Here is a 19,494-nt window from a genome sequence, read left to right on the forward strand (position 1 = left end):
GAGCGTGCTAATCACCCGTGAGGGTCTCAAGGCACTAAAGGGAGGGGGGTGGTGCTGTTACTGCTCGAATAGCCAGGTCTTGAGGTGTTTCCTGAAGGTGAGGTGGTCCTGGGTCATTCGTAGGTGGGCGGGGAGGGAGTTCCATGTCTTGGCGGCCAGGGAGGAGAACGATCTTCCTCCGGTTGTGGTTCTGCGAATCCGTGAGACGGTGGCGAGGGCGAGGCTGGCGGAGCGGAGCTGGCGGATCGGAGTGTAGAAGGTGAGGCGGTTGTTGAGGTATTCGGGGCCCATGTCGTGGAGCACTTTGTGTGCGTGGGTGAGGAGCCTGAACGTGATCCTTTTGCTGACGGGGAGCCAGTGCAGGTTTCTCAGGTGGGCAGATATGTGGCTGTGGCGGGGGATGTTGAGGATGAGTCGTGCGGAGGCGTTCTGTATGCGCTGAAGTCGTTTCTGAAGTTTGGCAGTGGTTCCTGCGTATAGGGCGTTCCCGTAGTCCAGTCGGCTGGTGACGAGGGCCTGGGTGACCGTCTTTCTGGTTTCGGTGGGGATCCACCGGAAGATTTTTCGGAGCATGCGCAGGGTGTTGAAGCATGAGGATGAGATGGCGTTGACTTGTTTGGTCATCGAGAGTGAGGAGCCCAGGATGAATCCTAGGTTGCGTGCGTGGTCCTTGGGTGTCGGTGCGGTGCCCAAGGCTGTGGGCCACCAGGAGTTGTCCCAGGCGGATGGAGATTGTCCGAGGATGAGGACCTCCGTCTTGTCTGAGTTCAGTTACAGACGACTGAGTTTCATCCATTCCGCGACGTCCTTCATTCCTTCCTGGAGGTTGGTTTTGTTGGTGGCTGGGTCCTTGGTGAGGGAGAGTATCAGCTGGGTGTCGTCGGCGAGAGATGATGTTGAGGTTGTGTTTGTGTGCGATGGCGGTGAAGGGGCTCATGTAGATATTGAAGAGGGTTGGGCTGAGCGAGGAGCCTTGGGGTACGCCGCAGATGATCTCGGTGGCCGCGGAGAGGAAGGGAGGGATACGGATTCTCTGGATTCTGTTGGAGAGGAATGAGGTGATCCAGTCCAGGGCTTTTCCTTGGATCCCAGTGTCGTGGAGGCGGGTTATTAGGGTGCGGTGGCACACGGTGTCGAAGGCGGCTGAGAGGTCGTGAAGGATGAGAGCGGTTGTTTCCACGTTGTCAAGCAGGGTCCTGATTCGTCGGTGGCTGTGATTAGGGCGGTCTCGGTGCTGTGGTTGGCTCGGAATCCGGACTGGGATGGGTCGAGTGAGTTGTTTGCCTCAAGGAATGCAGTCAGCTGTTTATTGACGGTCTTCTCGATGACTTTTGCCGGGAAGGGAAGGAGAGAGATGGGGCGGAAGTTCTTGAGGTCTTTAGGGTCCGCTGTGGGTTTCTTCAGAAGGGCGTTGATCTCTGCGTGCTTCCAGCTCTCTGGGAAGGCGGCGGACGTGAAGGAGTTGTTTATGACGTTCCGGAGGTGGGGTGCGATGATGGTGCCGGCTATGTTGAAAATGTGGTGAGGGCATGGGTCAGAGGGAGAGCCAGAGTGGAAGGTGTTCATGACGTGGTTGGTGTCTTCCGTGCTGATGGTGGTCCAGGCGCTGAGGGTGGTGGTTGGGGGCGTTGATTTGGTGAGTGGAGGCGGAGTCTGGGCACCGAAGCTGTCGTGTATATCGGCGATTTTGCGGTAGAAGAACGTGGCGAGGGAGTTGCAGAGGTCTTGCGACGGTGTGATGTCATTGTTGCTGGCGCTGGGGTTGGAGAGCTCTTTTAAGATGCTGAAGAGTTCCTTGCTGTTGTGTGTGTGTTGTTGTCCAGCCGCTCTTTGAAAGATGTCCTTTTGGTGGTGCGGATCAGCTGGTGGTGTTGCGAGTGGCATTCTTGAGAGCTGTCATGTTTTCTGTTGTTCGTTCGTGGCGCCAGGTTTTCTCGAGAGTTCGGCAGGATTTCTTTGATTCTTTGAGGGCGTCGGTGAACCATGTGGTTTTCCTTTTGCCGGTCTTGCCTGGGGGTTTCTTCATTGGAGCAAGGCGTCGGCGCAGTTGGTGATCCACTGTGCGAGGTTGCGGGCTGCGTCGTTGGTGTCAGGGGTGTCGGTTGGTGGGTTCTGGCTCAGTGATGTGGTTAGCTGGTCTGTGGTGACTTTGCTCCAGCTTCTGCGGGGGATCTGTTGCGGGCGGTGGTGGGATGTAGTTTTCTTAAAGGTGAAATGGATGCAGCTGTGGTCGATCCAGTGTAGTCCGGTGAAGTTGTTGAAGGAGACGTGGTTGCTGGCGGAGAAGATGGGGTCGAGTGTGTGGCCGGCGTAGTGGGTGGGGGTGTTCACCAGTTGCTTGAGTCCGAGGTTGGTGATGTTGTCGAGCAGGATGGTGGTGTTGTTGTCGTTATTGTTCTCCAGGTGGAAATTCAGGTCCCCTAGGAGGATGTATTCTGATGTGGCGAGGGCATGTGGGCTAATGAAGTCAGCGATGGTTTCGCTGAATTGTGTGCGCGGGCCCGGGGATCTGTAGATGAGGTTTCCTCTGAGGGTGGTCTTGGGGTCAGTGTGGATCTGGAAGTGTAGGTGTTCGGTGGTGGTGAGGGTGTCTTCGGTGTTGGTTGTGACGCTGATGGTGTTCCTTTAGATGATGGCGATTCCTCCTACGGTTTGGTTGATGCGGTCCTTAGGAATGATCTTGTAGCCGTCCGGGATGGCTATGGCGATGTCGGGGGCTGAGGAGGCGTTCATCCAGGTTTCTGTGAGGAAGGCGACGTCCGGTGCTGTTGTGTCGAGGAGATCCCTGAGTTTGACGGCGTTCTTGTGGACGGAGCGGGTGTTTAGTAGTATGCACTTGAGGTGGTTGTTGTTGTTGCTTGGTCCGAGGGGCGGGGTGCAGGTTCGGAGGCAGGTGAATTGGCAGGCTTGGCAGGTGAAGGGTCAGCGGCACAAGGTGGACCGTGTGGCGGCCGAGGGGGGCGACCTACCTGGTGGCAGGGTCAGGGGTCGCTCTCTTCACCGCGGCACGGCCTCCCTATGAGGGTCTGTGGGAGGGAGGAGAAGCTGGGAGGCGGGCGTGGGGCGGCGAATGGAAAACCAGGGGGCAGGGACGCAGCGGCGGGAAAGCGCGAGGGAGGGGAGCAGGAGACAGAAGGCAAACGGGGGTCGGGGGGGGCAGAAAGCAATGTCAATGTGAACAAAACAAAATCACAATAAACTCAGGACAAGAGAGGCAACAGTTCAAGAAAGAGCGACAGAGTCAGACAGGACACAGATCAAAACGAGACAAGTCAAAAACAAATCAAAACCAGCACAGTGGCGGCGGGACAGCGGCACAAGGAGGACCGTCTGGCGGCCGAGGGGGGCGACCTACCTGGTCGCAGGGTCAAGGGTCGCTCCTCATGTGTGCTTCCAGGATATATAGCAACAATGTCTGTGATGATGTTGTTTGTGTCACAGACAACTTGGATGTTGAGGGAATGTGGGCTTTTTCTTAATGAAATATGTATTCTATGCATGAGGGGGCACATATGTGCTCCTGGGTCCAATCTATGCACCCTCTGACCTTTGAAAACCTTGCTATTCTATAAAATTGCACTTTTGTATTTTATAGATCCACATCATTCCTTGACAGGTAGATGTGTTAATGGATGTGGTGTAGCATGGCATCTAGAACATGTTATTAGAAACTCGATATTGCACTCTGCGACACACCTCCGGCCAATGCAATGACATCTTGGTAGCTACCAGTGGCCAATAGGTGGAGGGAGCACAACACCGGCACATGTGTGGGAATTGCATTGCTGCACAGGGTTCTGCTCTCAAGTTGTGGCTTCAAGGTGTCTATGAGGTCCTCTGTCTTCTCAAACAATGTTAGCCTGACTCTGAAAATCCTTTCCTGTCTCCGCCTCCTCTGCCGAGCAGCCAGTATCCGCATCCTCCTCGCTATCACGTACAGGGCAGCCATTGTGGAAATATTTCAGATGCATTCTGGGCCTCTTTTTATGGGTTGGGCCTGTTTACCACATGTTCTGATAAGTGGTAGATTTCATGCGCAAATGGGCCAATTTGCGCTATTGCACAATTTGCGAATGGCCTGTACGTTGTCATTTGCGACTTGGTAATTGTGAGTCGCAATGACTCAGAACGCAAACACCTGTCGCATTTTTTGCGAGTCGACATTTCTTCGTATTGCAGCTTTGTGATTTGCAAGTGCATTTCGTACATTACGCTCGACCATTTCTGCATGCGCAAATCAGTTTGCGACCGATTTTGCACTTGCAAAATGTTGGTACATCTGCCCTTTGGAGGACTCTTGAAAAGTAGAGAGCACAATGTCCAGACACGTCTTGTGTATCCACTGCCGGTTGCTGGAGGACCCTGCTTTTGTCCTACCAGACGTATTTCTTTTTTTAAGAAAAATATTTTTTTGTTGCATTTTCAATATACAGCACAGCTTATATCAATTACTTACTTTTGGAAATGAGGAATAATCAGACTAAATTTTACAAAACGACATTACATTTGGGAATATGTAGTAAGGGTAAACCATAACTAAAAGTTTTCTTTAGTGAGAGAGTGGAAACGCAAAGAGAAGAAAAAGAAGAACAACATTTCCATCATATAACCAATAGGAAAGATGATTCAAGTGGACAAATTAGCAACAAAGTTGTAACTCAACTACAAATTACCTGCCTTTCTAGTACATAGAGCTAAGGCCCAGTATGATTCGGCGCTTCCTTCCAGCTGTAAATAGGAGCCCATATCCGTCTACCGAGTGATTTCCCTCTCGTGCCCTTCCTTTCATATATTCCCCTCTCAAGATTGAATACGTGGAGGAGCCGAGCAAACCATAGCTGGAATGTTGGGGCGGCCTGGTCAAGCCAGACGGAGGCAACACAGATTCGTAGCACTGCCAAAGCGAGGAGACGAGGTTTGCCCCTGACTGTTATCAACCCCAAAAAGCATTGAAGCTGGGGTTAACTTAACTTTTTACGACCCAGGGTAGATTCAACGAATACCGTAATAGAGGATTTTATCATATAAGTCAGTCAGTCGAACTTGCTTTATTCGAGGTAAAAACTCATAAAAGCACAGTACATTTAAAACCGTTTTCATTCTTGATAAAAGACATAAAATATATTTACAAACTCCAATACATTTCCTTGTTAACCATGTTACATAAAAGGAGCAGTAGTTACATATTGGGAATTTAAAAAAATAAAGCATTTTGGCTTTACTAATATTAAAAAACCAACAAAAAACCATCAGTACATATAATAGTACGACCAATGAGGACCCATCAACATGGTCAAAACATTCCTTGTAACTAGCACAGAGACCTAGAAATGAAGGCTTGATCTCAACTAACCTACTATCATGCTATCAATTTCCTTCTGATAGCCCATGCCCATCCCAAGAATTTTGCAACCGCCACAGATACAACCGGCTGAGTGTTAGTACAGATTATTCTTAAAGCCACCTTACTCTCTCTCATGCCAAGCAGTTTGCACATCGCCCTTAACCAGACACGACGGGGTGTTGAATATACCCCACAAACAAAAAGAAGGTGGGCAATGGACTTAATGCCATTGTTACAAGCTGGGCAGATATTAGAATTGGCTTCTGCCCATCTTCTTGTTAGCGATCTAGTTGGGAGCGACCCCACTCTGAGCTGGAAATAGAGTTTCCTGTCCTGGGGCCTAGCTATAATGTCCCAATAAGGGATATATGACGTTAAAACGCATACTTTTACAACGCCTACCGTTACAACGGGACTTTTACAACGCAAATACTATTACAACGCATGTATTTACAACGCATTTTTTTACAACGCAGGTACCTTTACAACGCATACCATTACAACGTAAGTATTGGTAAGTATATATAATTTTTTTAATTGTATATTATTTTAAATTATTTTTATTTAATGTAATTGTATTTAATTTAATTTAATTTTATTTAATTAATTTAATTTATATTTATTTTTATTTTATTTTTTTCTTGTACCCCTTTATCTAAAATTCCCAAAACTGACCCTGAACCCTAAAAATACCCCTTTACCCAAAAACCCAAAACTGACCTTGAACCCAAAAAATACCCCTTTACCCAAAAACTGAAAACTGACCCTAAACCCTAAAAATACCCCTTTACCCAAAAACTGAAAACTGACCCTGAACCCTAAAAATACCCCTTTACCCAAAAACTGAAAACTGACCCTATACCCTAAAAATATCCCTTTACCCAAAAACTGAAAACTGACCCTGAACCCTAAAAATACCCCTTTACCCAAAAACTGAAAACTGACCCTAAACCCAAAAAATACCCCTTTACCCAAAAACTGAAAACTGACCCTGAACCCTAAAAATACCCCTTTACCCAAAAACTGAAAACTGACCCTGAACCCTAAAAATACCCCTTTACCCAAAAACTGAAAACTGACCCTGAACCCTAAAAATACCCCTTTACCCAAAAACTGAAAACTGACCCTGAACCCTAAAAATACCCCTTTACCCAAAAACTGAAAACTGACCCTGAACCCTAAAAATACCCCTTTACCCAAAAACCCAAAACTGACCCTGAACCCTAAAAATACCCCTTTACCCAAAAACCCAAAACTGACCCTGAACCCTAAAAATACCCCTTTACCCAAAAACCCAAAACTGACCCTGAACCCTAAAAATACCCCTTTACCCAAAAACCCAAAACTGACCCTAAACCCTAAAAATACCCCTTTACCCAAAAACCCAAAAATGACCCTGAACCCTAAAAATACCCCTTTAAAAAAAACCTAACATATAACATTTTAAATATAATTATATACTTACCTATACTTACGTTGTAATGGTATGCGTTGTAAAAGTACCTGCGTTGTAAAAACATGCGTTGTAAATAAATGCGTTGTAATAGTATTTGCGTTGTAAAAGTTCCGTTGTAATGGTAGTGCGTTGTAAAAAATGCGTTGTAATGTGTGTTTACCCCCAATAAGGCTCCAGGGATGGGGAGTCCTTTGCTTCCAAGAAGCGACCTTCCAGAGAGGTGGGATCTGCATCGTTCCAGTCTCGGTGTGCTACCATTTCCCAATACCTTGTTTTTATGGTTTCTTTAGTCGGGAATTGAGCCAGCTCTGGATTCTCCCATAATCCCTTCATGCCCATTTTTTCCAGTGTTCTACGCAAATCCTTTAGCCAGCCTATCTTATGGAATTTATCCATTTTAATTACATCCAGGAAGCCCCTCGCATAATGCGCAAGTTCCGGGGTAACCCAGATGCGCCGCCAGTATAAAATTGGTCGTAGCCTAGCCATATCAGATATGGCTTTCCTACCTAGATCATAGCGTAGTGGCTTCATGGGTATGCTTTTAGGGAGGCCAATAAGGTTTCGCAGGAATTTGTTTTCAACAAGCGTTAAAGGGGCCGAGTTGTCGTAGCCCCATAGTTCGGCGCCGTAAAGCGCCGCGCCAAGAGCTTTGGCCTCGTACACCTGGAGAGCTGGCGAAATCGGTTAAGTCAGGGATTTCTTGTGTTCAGCACTTATAGCCCCAGCATTTTGGCAAAGTTTAAGGGCTGCCATTTCAGTGTGCTTCCCCCATTTTACGCCCTTAGCTATGTGGGATCCCAGGTAAACGAAGTCCGAAACCATTTCCACTCGTTGGCCATCCATAAAGAAGTTCCCTTTAAAGCTAGCATGAGGGTTAAATACCATGAGCTTCGTTTTAGCTACGTTTACGTCAAGCCCACGATCAACACAGAAACCCTCAAAAAATTTTAAGGCATGCTGCAGACCACTAGGGGTTTCGGATATGATGAGCGTGTCGTCTGCAAATAGTAGAATGGGCGTTTTCACTCCATCCAAGGTAGGAGCGTCTACGGAGCCAGACAGCATAAGCTCAACTACCCCATTAATATACAATGAAAAAAGCGTTGGGGCCATGGCACAGCCTTGGCGCACACCCCGCTCTACTTGAAACTCAGCAGTGACCTGCCCATGCCTCCCCCACTGGATGTTGGCATAGTTTGACTCATGTGGTCTCATTGTTAGTGATAAGATTTCCAGCGGCATGCCCATCCCAGCTAACACTTTCCATAGCAGGGACCGGGGAGTAGGTCGAAGGCTGCTCGTAGGTCAATAAAAGCAGCATACAGACTGCCCTTCCCCAGCTGCACTACCTTCCAATGAAGCAACGTAAACTGGAACATCTGGTCTGTGGTGCTGGTTAGCTTACGAAAGCCAGCTTGATAAGGAGACAAGATGTTATTTCCTTCTACCCAGACCATGATTTTTGCTAGAGTCATTTTACCTATCACCTTTTGTACCGTGTCTATTAAACTGATGGGCCTGTAATTCCCTGGGAGTGTCTTGTCTCCTTTTTTATACACAGGGATTATTACAGCCCCTTTCCAAGACTTTGGTACAGGTGCCCCTAGCGCCACCGCATTAGCTAACTCCAGAATATACCTGCCTGTCCCAGGGGAGGGTCGGCTATGCTCTGGTCGGGGGATACTGAGGGTTCCCAGGGGGGAGAGGATAAGGAAGATAGAGTCTTTTATCAAGGATCTCAATGAGGGTTTTATTTTTATATAACTGCGTCTTTGCCGACTCGTTATCCTTTCACGGGCAAACGCTGCTGAGTCAAAAGGGGGTTTCCTCGAGGTATCCAGGTTGCTGCACTGGACACACAGGGCTGTCTTCGTCTCTCCTCGTCTCCAACTCCGGGATATGGAACAAGAGAAAGAGATAGACCTCGTCAGACAGCAGTATTAAATCATAATACGTAGGGCCGGGGGTGAGGGAAACCAGTGATGGGGCGAATTCTGTTAACGCTGTGAAAGGTAGTGCTCGTGCTAGAGGGGTTCAAGGAAGGGAGTTATCTACAGGGGACTGCACACTCAATTCGGAGGTTGGACCCGTTGAGCCACCCAACCCGCTACACGGCCCGTACCTGTTGTAGCCACGCCCCTCCCGTGGGTGCGTGGCGGGGCGAAGCGTGAGTCCGTTGGCCTCCTGGCTTGGTCTCCCCTCCGGGGTTCCGGTCGTCTCCTTTTCTCTCTCCGTCTCGCGATCCTCCTTCGTTCTCCTCTCTGGATTCTCCTTTCTCCTGGGGAACTTCATCCGTCGTATCCGGGGCTGGGCTCACCTTTGAACTACCTCCCGGGCACATGATGGGCGGGGCGCCATCATTCCATGTCGAACAGTTAAAGGGACCGCCGTCCTCAGGCTGGCTGGTCCAATAGGATTCCTCTCCTCTGTCCATACGGGGTCTGGCGGCTGTTGAGAGGTAAAGTTAGTAGGTAACAGGGGAGTGGAGTCCCACCAAGTACAATGTTCCCTGTCCGTACGGCACGCCCCGTCACACTGCCCCATCGCATTTTCTCATGAAGGAAGACATCCGCGGGGACCCCATCAGGTCCGGGTGCCTTCCCCTGGGCAACTGTGTCCAGGGCCTCAGCTACGTCAGCGTTATTAAAAGGAGGGACAACGAATGTAGTAATGGCTACAGGCTCCCTGATCTTATCCCCGGGACGACACCTATATTGGGGTCCAAAATAATCTAGCCAACTAGTCTGGGAGACATGGTTTGACGGTGGATCGGGGAGACCTCCCTTCCCCCACTTGACGATATTCCAGAATAATCTGGAGTCCTTAGCAGAACTGGCAGCTTTAAGGTCTTGCCAGTGCTGTTCGTCCCATTGCTTCTTGGCCGTGATTAGACTGGCCTTGTAGTTTCGTCTTGCTTCCCTGACGGCTGTAGGGTCTCTCTTTTTAATCGCCGTTCCCAGAGAAGTTCTAGCCGTCTTGCAGACCGCATTATACCACCCCATTTTTGGTGGGTGATGGTTCTTGCCTGTGGGGTGTGGGGCTCTCTTGTAGAAATGACCCTAGATAACATCAAAAAATTCACAATGCAAATTAGTGATTTTGTCCAAATCAATTCCACTCCCAGATTCCATGCTCATTATGGCGTCCATAGCCGCCATAGTACTGTCTAGATTTCTGCTAAGACTTTCTAGCACCTCGCTGTTCATTACAATTTTGACCGAGAAGCATGTGCATCGGTCGATCTCCAATTTCATCGAGGAGAACGACCTCCTACACATGTCTCAATCTGGCTTCCGTGCTAATTTTAGCACGGAGACTGCCCTTCTCGAGGTCACCGACGCCATCAGGGAGGTTTTAGATTCAGGAGGCAAGGCCATGTTGGTTATGCTTGATTTGTCGGCGGCGTTCGACACCGTTCCCCACGAAGACCTCCTTTTAAGACTCTGGGAAATTGGCTTACGTGGGACGGTGTTGAACTGGTTTAAATCTTTTCTTACCGGCCGCCGGCAAACGATCTGGGCGCCTCCTTATTCCGCCGATATGTCGCCGCTAGAGGTGGGGGTTCCCCAGGGTTCCATTCTTAGCCCCATGCTTTTTAACATCTTTATGGCCCCTCTGGCGGTGGTGGCGGAATCCTTTGGCGCCCAGATCATATCCTATGTTGACGATACCCAGCTTCTGTTCACGTGTGACAGGGGCGGGGCTTTCGACGGCATACGGATTAGGGACTGTCTAGGTGCTGTCTTCGAGTGGTTCCGGCGGCATGGCCTAAAATGCAACTCGGACAAATCGGAGCTGCTTTTTTTTGGCTGTACCCCTGATCCCAGCTGGAAGGCCTGGTGGCCACAGGATATGTTTCCCCCGGACAATGTTTCCCTCAAGGCGAAAAACCTTGGAATTCTGATTGACTGTGACCTATCTTTCAGACCCCATATCATTGGGCTTTCAGGGAAATGCTTTGGCATTCTCAGGATGCTTAGGAAGTTTCTTCCTTTGTTGTCACTCCACCACAAAAAAACCATCGTGCAGGCCCTGATAGGGTCGCGTTTGGATTATGCGAACGCCCTCTACTTGGGTCTACCTAAATATCTTTTGACCCGCCTGCAAGTGGTGCAGAATTCGGCGGCTAGAGCCATCTTTGGGCTCCCGAGACGGGCCAGCGCCGCTGAGTTACTCAAAGCATTACATTGGCTGCCCATCCCCAAGAGAATTTTATTTAAAAGCCTGACCTTGGCCTTTAAAGCCCTTCACGGTGTAGGCCCCAAGTACATTGGGAAACGCTTATCCTTCTACCTGCCTAGCAGGGCTCTGCGATGTGCTTCTTTGGCCAAAGTGGTTGTGCCTGCCATCAAGCGTTCCAGAATAGGAGGCCGGTCTTTCCGTTATCTGGCTCCGCGGGGCTGGAACGAGCTACCTCTGTCTCTAAGAAAGGCTAACAGCCTTCTCGCTTTCAGGAAAGAACTAAAAACTTGGCTCTTTGCTTAATAGTAGCTTTGGTTCTCCTTAGTTTTTAGCTGCTGTGTTGTCACTCTGCACTTAGTTCTCTTCGCCAAAGCGCCGGGATGCTCTTGGGAGTTGCCGTGCGCTATAGAAGAAAATAAATAACATAACATAACATAACAATTTTGGGCCACATGACCCTCCTCATATCATTGGTAGGAACGATCTCCACCACAGCTTCTTCGACATACCTTTCAACATTATTTTGCCCTTCTCGATCCCCCCCCCATAGCAGATGAACAATACATAAAGGGTTGTGGTCACTCTCCTGCCTATTGACCACCTTCATGTCACTCATCAAGTGCCAGATTGCCAGATTACAGATCGCATAATCAATCCTGCTTTGCGAGCGACCATTATCAAAAGTGTTGGCCCCATGGCCGTCGCTCGCTGATCTTCCATTCAAAGCCCTAAGCCCCCTTTCGCTACATATACCATTCATCTGGATTATGCCTGCTGTCCATCTACTTACAGGTTTTAAATCCAATTTAGGGATCCCCCACTCGGAGTCTACATCCTCCCCAGAGTGCCAGTCACCTACAGAGAGAGGCTCAAAGGTCATATTCAGATCCCCAGCAATAAATATATTATTCTCACTTGGCTGAGCACCAATCAGGCGGTCAAGGGCTGCCAAAACCTGGGATTTACCTCCATCCGTCCCTCTTACATATATATTGTAAATGTCTAAGAAAACCCCCAGCCCCATGCTTATCCTGATCAGCTGGATATCATTGTTTCTGGTTGGGAGCTCCACTACTCTATCAAAGAGCGCCTGCCGGGCCCAAATAGTTAAGCCCCCTTTCGGCCGTCCCTTGGGGCCCTTGCATGCTGGTATAGAAAAATTCAGGAAACCCAAGAGAAGCAAGGGCTGATAGGCCCACGTCTCCTGGAAACTGCAGAGATCGAATCCAGTTATAAAAGAGGCCCATTCAGGTGAGTGCACCTTGGAGCCCAATCCCGCTACATTCCAGGAAACTATTCTACCCCCCGCTCTGATAGATTGGCACCACGGGACTAGGGGGGCTAGAGGCCGTGCCCTTTGGTCATGTACACTTGAGGAACCCTGGCCTTCCACTACCCCTGGGTTAGAGACACCAGATCCCGTCCCACCCACATCACTAAATACTTCCACCTCTGCTAGGGGAAAACCTGTCAGACCCAGATAGTCAACCCCCTCTGCCATACTACGGGTCGTTCTATGCTCGCTACCTCTAGGTTCCTGCTGATCTATAAACCTTTCACCCATCCTGCTATTAGATAGTCAATCAATGGAGTTAAGCCCAGACCTATCAGACCCATGTCTAATATCCCTTGCAGACATGGCTACAGTGAGTGGGAGTGGAAAGGGAGGCGTTTTCCTCAACTGTATGCCCGAGTGGGATGGGGGCTTTATCTAAATTCTAGCATGAATAAGTTCTCTGCCAAATTGTCAGTAGACAAAGTTAATTCAATGTTATCATGCATGGCCCCAGGGTGGCTTATTCTCCTTTCTCTGACTATATCATCTCTAATAACAGATCGACACCCTCTGACATACCGTAGCCAATGAATGGCCTTGTTTGTCAGGGAGTCTGCCCCTTCTCTTGGACAATTTGGTGACACATGGTACTTGGGCACATTAGTCATGTATATTATATTTGAGGCGATGATACCCTTTGTAGGTACTTGATTCACAATGGGCGCTAAGTTATAGGTTGAAGGCCCTTTAGGGCCTTGTGTAGTACCACGGGGCTGAACCCCTGCCAGCGTTCCTGGCTCTTTGAATAGGGAAGGCCCTGCAAAGCCTCTCCCCCCATTACAGCCCCTCTGAGGCCTCTGGGTGCTACCACTAGACTCCTTTACTACCTTAGTTTCATTCACGGGGCATTCTAGCCTATTCTTGATAGAGACAGGGGTTGAGTTTGAACTATTCGGTCCCCCCTCTGCATGAGCAACCCGATGTATCTTGCTACTAGTGGCAACATTTTCCCCTGCTATTAAATGGGTACCTTTGGAGGGTTTAGTTGGATAGGCTGTAGTTGTTTTATGCAAAGCCCCTGGCTGAGGCCAAGAAGCACCCTGGTTGGCATTTGGACTTGTAACCAAATTAAACATTCGTTTTTTCAGGCCCTCTATCTCGTCCCTAAGCAGTGAGACTTGGTTAACCAACTCCCTAATAGTTCCTGGGTTATCACTTGGGGGTGAGCAATTACAGACATAAGTTGTGCCCTGTAGAGGCGAGCTAACAATACCACTACTAGGGGTTTCATTTTCAGCATCTCGTTGTACCTCAGCTAGTAGTTGAAACCTGTTAAAGCATGGTATAGGTTCATTACCTATCACAGGAGTGGCCGGGGGGTTTTCCACACTTAAAACATTTGGGGGAGCATTGGCCCTTTCTCCCATTAAGCGACCTTCTTCCCCAGGCTGCTTCAAGGTAACCGGCTTTGATTTGGCATTATTTCGAAACATTTCAGGGATTGTAACAGCTGGACCAACAACCTCGGATAAAATAGACTTTGAAGCCCCAACCTCCCTAACCGGCTCTATAGCCTCTGAAAGACCCAGATCAGCAGATAGAATATCTTGGCAATCGTCAATTATAGTGTCAATTTTGTCCATGAGGCAGTTCATCGCAGCGTGCTTAGGTGGACCCTTTACTTTCTTCTTCTTGCAATGTTTTTGGCGCTTCGCTGTCTCAATAGCCAACCCTCCTCCTTCCATCGCTTTATGCTTGCCCATCTTTAGGTACAGTAGACTAGTTAACACACGCCCCTATATACCTATATTTGGAAAGCGCTATGTACCTTTAGTTCTGTTCAACCTCACCATAGGTTCTCAGCGACGTTGGATCACAGCCGAAGTTAGAGATGTGCCCCCCCCCCCGTCCTCTGCCGTCCCCGGACGGCCACAGACGGTCTGCCCTTTGTCCGGGCTTTGTCCCGCGCGTCCCGCGCTGCGGGAACCCGGAAATATCTATATCTGCAGGTGTGCGGGGGGCGAGGCACCTCGCAGGTGCAAGCACGCACGGACTCCTGGTCACTCGAGTCCCATGCGGCGAGCGGCTTGGCAAAATTGGCCCCCAATTTTCCCTCGGTGTAGAGCCCCTCCAGGGGCAGCAGCAGCTCCGATAACAAGGAGCACGAGAGGGCAAGTGGAAAACATATGGGCTAGATCAGCATTAGGAGAGTTGCACCGTGGGCACCTGGTACCCTCCTGCCCCCTCCCCCCTGCCCCCATTATCTTTGCTGGGGTATAATAAATAAAAGACTGAAGCCCAGCAGATCATAAAACTGTCTACACCAACTCTAAAGACTGGATGAAGTTATCCGAATCGATGCTCAGCCTGTCTTCCCATTTCTTCCGTGCTTTTCTAGGTCATCCAGTTTAGTTGCCATTAGTTCAGTATAAATGCCATTAATAGAACAGCCATCTCCACTTCTTATTACATCAGTGGCTTTCACCTTACCAAATCCGTTAACCTCACCCACTTTTTTGCTCAAAAAGCTTCTAAGTTGGAGATATTTGAAAAAAATCCTAGTGTCAATGCCAAATTTGTCCTCAATATCCTTAAATTGGTAAACACCATCCCGACGTATTTCTTTGGGTTTGTGTATACAGTGCCTACCTCAAACTGGATGTTACTGTTAGGTGTGGGAGGACACTAGGATTAACAAAGTACAGGCACCAAACATACACCCACAGCCCTAAGAACCCACGCTAGGTGTGGCCGAAGACTTTTGCTGTCTTGGATTTGCCCTGACGCATTGCATTTTGGGTCGGTTTGCAGTAACTACTGCTAATGCAGATAGGTCCGGGCCTGGGGACTTTTACTTCATCGGTTAGAGAGTGCAGGAGACACTCCCACTCACAGGTTTTTATCAGGCGTAAATATGGCATTTTGCGGCCCCCACTTGATAACACATTCTGGACCTGTGGATAATCAGAAAAGGACTGAAGATGCGATCTATGACCTGAGAGGAGCCCGGAGGGCTGAACGTCCTCCCGTTTGTACCCAGGACAAAGTAGTGACTACAGGGAGACATCAAACTGCAAAATGCATTTTCTTGGAAGTTACCAGCCATCCAGTGGCAACTGGTCTTGGACTGGACCCTGCTTTTGGCGTCTCCTTGATTCTCTGTGAGTCTTTAAGTTCCTCCCCTGAGGTCCTTGGGAACTTTCGATGTGTAACCTTGATGGCTTGTGACTTAAAAGACTAAAGTGAGAAGGTGAAATCATTAACCAGGACCAATGTGGTTGGTACATCTGACCTGAGCTCTATCTCTATCAGCCTCACTTTGTGCCTCGTCTAGTTCTGCTGCAACCAGTGACTTCCATTGATGCTATTTGTTTTTGGTGCCATTTTTACTTAAAACTTGAAAAATTCGCATCTTCTCTCTGTTATTGCACTTTTGTCATTTTGTGTATTATATTTTGCTCAATTATTCTAATTTGGTTTTGGATTTTTTTATTGCTTTGCATTTTGATTTAGTTACGGTGTTGGTACTGCAATAAATACTTGACACATCGCCCTAAGTTAAGCCTGTCTGCGCTGTGCCACAGCTTGCAGGGGCTACGCTCAGGTTAATGTAAGGGCTTGGCGGGTTCACCCTGACAAGTGTTGTGATTATTCCTTGATGTGGGCGGCCGCGTCACCCACCCCGAATAATAATCCACATTCCTACACTCTCATAACAAGCAGACTAGACTTGGCCACCTATGTGTACTTTTCCAGATACTTCATACTGATTCTATCCAAATGATTTGAACAAAATGTCAATTTTGAACCAGAGTGGTCTTGTGTGCGCCTCTCAATCCCATGCATCAATACTGTTTCACCTGCTACTGTTTGGGGCTCCAATCTGCAACTTGCTGATGCTGTTATACACCAGAATCTTTGCATTTCTCTTGAGCCAACGAGCTGACGAGCTCACCTGGGGGGCACCTGTGAGCCTGTGGAGTGGTGCTGTGACCTGTGAAGACTTAGGCAGCATTTCTGCAACCCCAGATGACATTGCTCTGCTCTCTACGACTTATGCTCACTGCTGATGAAGACCCAGAGCGGTACAAAAGGGGGTGGTGATGGACGGAGCATCTGAACCAATCAAACACTCACACCCAGTCAAAAGATCTGGGTTTGATCCATCACCGTTCTTTAGCCCACTCTGCCACCCCAGTTCAGACATGGCTATATGCAAATCAGTCTGACCCTGTGCCTCATGGGAACAGTCCAGCCCGAACTGCCAAGCCATGCCTTCCCTGGACCGGAAACAAGCTTCCGAGGACCGGTTTCTGGCATTACAGCCGTCTTCAGCCCGGCTTGCTTGAATCCAGTGGCAAAGTGAGCAAGGGACTCGCGTCTGAGCATACCCTGCCACACTTAAGGCGGCCAAAGCGGTACAAAAGGGGGTGGTGATGGACGGAGCATCGGAACCAATCAAACACTCACACCCAGTCAAAAGATCTGGGTTTGATCCATCACCGTTCTTTAGCCCACTCTGCCACCCCAGTTCAGACATGGCTATATGCAAATCAGTCTGACCCTGTGCCTCATGGGAACAGTCCAACCCGAACTGCCAAGCCATGCCTTCCCTGGACCGGAAACAAGCTTCCGAGGACTGGTTTCTGGCATTCCAGCCGTCTTCAGCCCGGCTTGCTTGAACCCAGTGGCAAAGTGAGCAAGGGACTCACGTCTGAGCATACCCTGCCACACTTATGGCGGCCAAAGCGGTACAAAAGGGGGTGGTGATGGACGGAGCATCGGAACCAATCAAACACTCACACCCAGTCAAAAGATCTGGGTTTGATCCATCACCGTTCTTTAGCCCACTCAGCCACCCCAGTTCAGACATGGCTATATGCAAATCAGTCTGACCCTGTGCCTCATGGGAACAGTCCAGCCCGAACTGCCAAGCCATGCCTTCCCTGGACCGGAAACAAGCTTCCGAGGACCGGTTTCTGGCATTACAGCCGTCTTCAGCCCAGCTTGCTTGAATCCAGTGGCAAAGTTAGCAAGGGACTCACGTCTGAGCATACCCTGCCACACTTATGGCGGCCAAAGCGGTACAAAAGGGGGTGGTGATGGACGGAGCATCTGAACCAATCAAACACTCACACCCAGTCAAAAGATCTGGGTTTGATCCATCACCGTTCTTTAGCCCACTCTGCCACCCCAGTTCAGACATGGCTATATGCAAATCAATCTGACCCTGTGCCTCATGGGAACAGTCCGGCCCGAACTGCCAAGCCATGCCTTCCCTGGACCGTAAACAAGCTTCCGAGGACCGGTTTCTGGCATTACAGTCGTCTTCAGCCCGGCTTGCTTGAATCCAGTGGAAAAGTGAGCAAGGAACTCACGTCTGAGCATACCCTGCCACACTTATGGCAGCCAAAGCGGTACAAAATGGGGGTGGTGATGGACGGAGCATCTGAACCAATCAAACACTCACACCCAGTCAAAAGATCTGGGTTTGATACATCACCGTTCTTTAGCCCACTCTGCCACCCCAGTTCAGACATGGCTATATGAAAATCAGTCTGACCCTGTGCCTCATGGGAACAGTCCAGCCCGAACTGCCAAGCCATGCCTTCCCTGGACCGGAAACAAGCTTCCGAGGACCGGTTTCTGGCATTAAAGCCGTCTTCAGCCCGGCTTGCTTGAATCCAGTGGCAAAGTGAGCAAGGGATTCACGTATGAGCATACCCTGCCACACTTATGGCAGCCAAAGCGGTACAAAAGGGGGTGGTGATGGACGGAGCATCTGAACCAATCAAACACTCACACCCAGTCAAAAGATCTGGGTTTGATCCATCACCGTTCTTTAGCCCACTCTGCCACCCCAGTTCAGACATGGCTATATGCAAATCAGTCTGACCCTGTGCCTCATGGGAACAGTCCACCCCGAACTGCCAAGCCATGCCTTCCCTGGACAGGAAACAAGCTTCCGAGGACCGGTTTCTGGCATTACAGCCGTCTTCAGCCCGGCTTGCTTGAATCCAGTGGCAAAGTGAGCAAGGGACTCACGTCTGAGCATACCCTGCCACACTTATGGCGGCCAAAGTGGTACAAAAGGGGGTGGTGATGGACGGAGCATCTGAACCAATCAAACACTCACACCCAGTCAAAAGATCTGGGTTTGATCCATCACCGTTCTTTAGCCCACTCTGCCACCCCAGTTCAGACATGGCTATATGCAAATCAGTCTGACCCTGTGCCTCATGGGAACAGTCCAGCCCGAACTGCCAAGCCAGGCCATCCCTGTACCGGAAACAAGCTTCCGAGGACCGGTTTCTGGCATTACAGCCGTCTTCAGCCCGGCTTGCTTGAATCCAGTGGCAAAGTGAGCAAGGGACTCACGTCTGAGCATACCCTGCCACACTGCCAAAACGGTCCTCGGAAGCTTGTTTCTGGTCCAGGGAAGACATGGCTTGGCAGTTCGGGCTGGACTGTTCCCATGAGGCACAGGGTCAGACTGATTTGCATATGGCCATGTCTGAACTGGGGTGGCGGAGTGGGCTAAAGAACGGTGATAGATTATACCCAGATCTTTTGACTGGGTGTGAGTGTTTGATTGATTCAGATACTCCGTCCATCACCACCCCCTTTTGTACCGATGAAGACCCAGAAACGCATGTCTAGAGAAAACAGCACTACCTGCACTAACTTTGGTGAAAAACAACAGTAACTTTGAAGTAAGTGATCTGCATTTACTAGAATGCAATGGGGTGAACTGTGCTGGGACTGTGAGGCAGTGTGCTCCCTCCCCGTTTTGTTAAAAAGGCTCCCTTGAGCCAACGAGCGGACGAGCTCACCTGGGATGCACCTCTGTGACCTGTGAAGACATGGGCAGCATTTCAGCGTCCCCAGATGACTCATCTCTGCTCTTTACGACTTCTGCTCTCTGCTGATGACGGGCTAAACCCAGAAACACATGTCTAAAGATAACAGCACTACCTTCTCCAACTTTGGTGTAAAAACGACAGCACCTTTGAAGTAAACGTACTACATTTACCAGAATGCAATGGAGTGAAATGGGCTGGGATGAGAAGCAGTGTGCTCCCTCCCCTCTTGAGCTTTGCATAGATGTCAATCAAGTATTCCTTTGGAATATCCGCCATGGTCTTCTCTTCAGTGGGGAGATTGGAAGCATATGCTTTGGACGTGTTGAAGGGTTTTGACAATGGATTTTTTCTCTTTTATCATTGACTTAAT

The 19,494-nt window shown here is 49.3% G+C and overlaps 1 protein-coding gene across 1 annotated transcript in view; it reads left to right on the top strand.

Moving 5' to 3' along the window:
• Positions 1-19,494, top strand: part of LOC144826180 (uncharacterized) — a 215,762-nt gene that overhangs the window by 77,932 nt on the left and 118,336 nt on the right. The gene's annotated exons all lie outside the window — the stretch shown is intronic.

Source organism: Lissotriton helveticus, chromosome 3_2, assembly GCF_964261635.1.
Source record: "Lissotriton helveticus chromosome 3_2, aLisHel1.1, whole genome shotgun sequence".
Taxonomy (NCBI): Eukaryota; Metazoa; Chordata; class Amphibia; order Caudata; family Salamandridae; genus Lissotriton; species Lissotriton helveticus.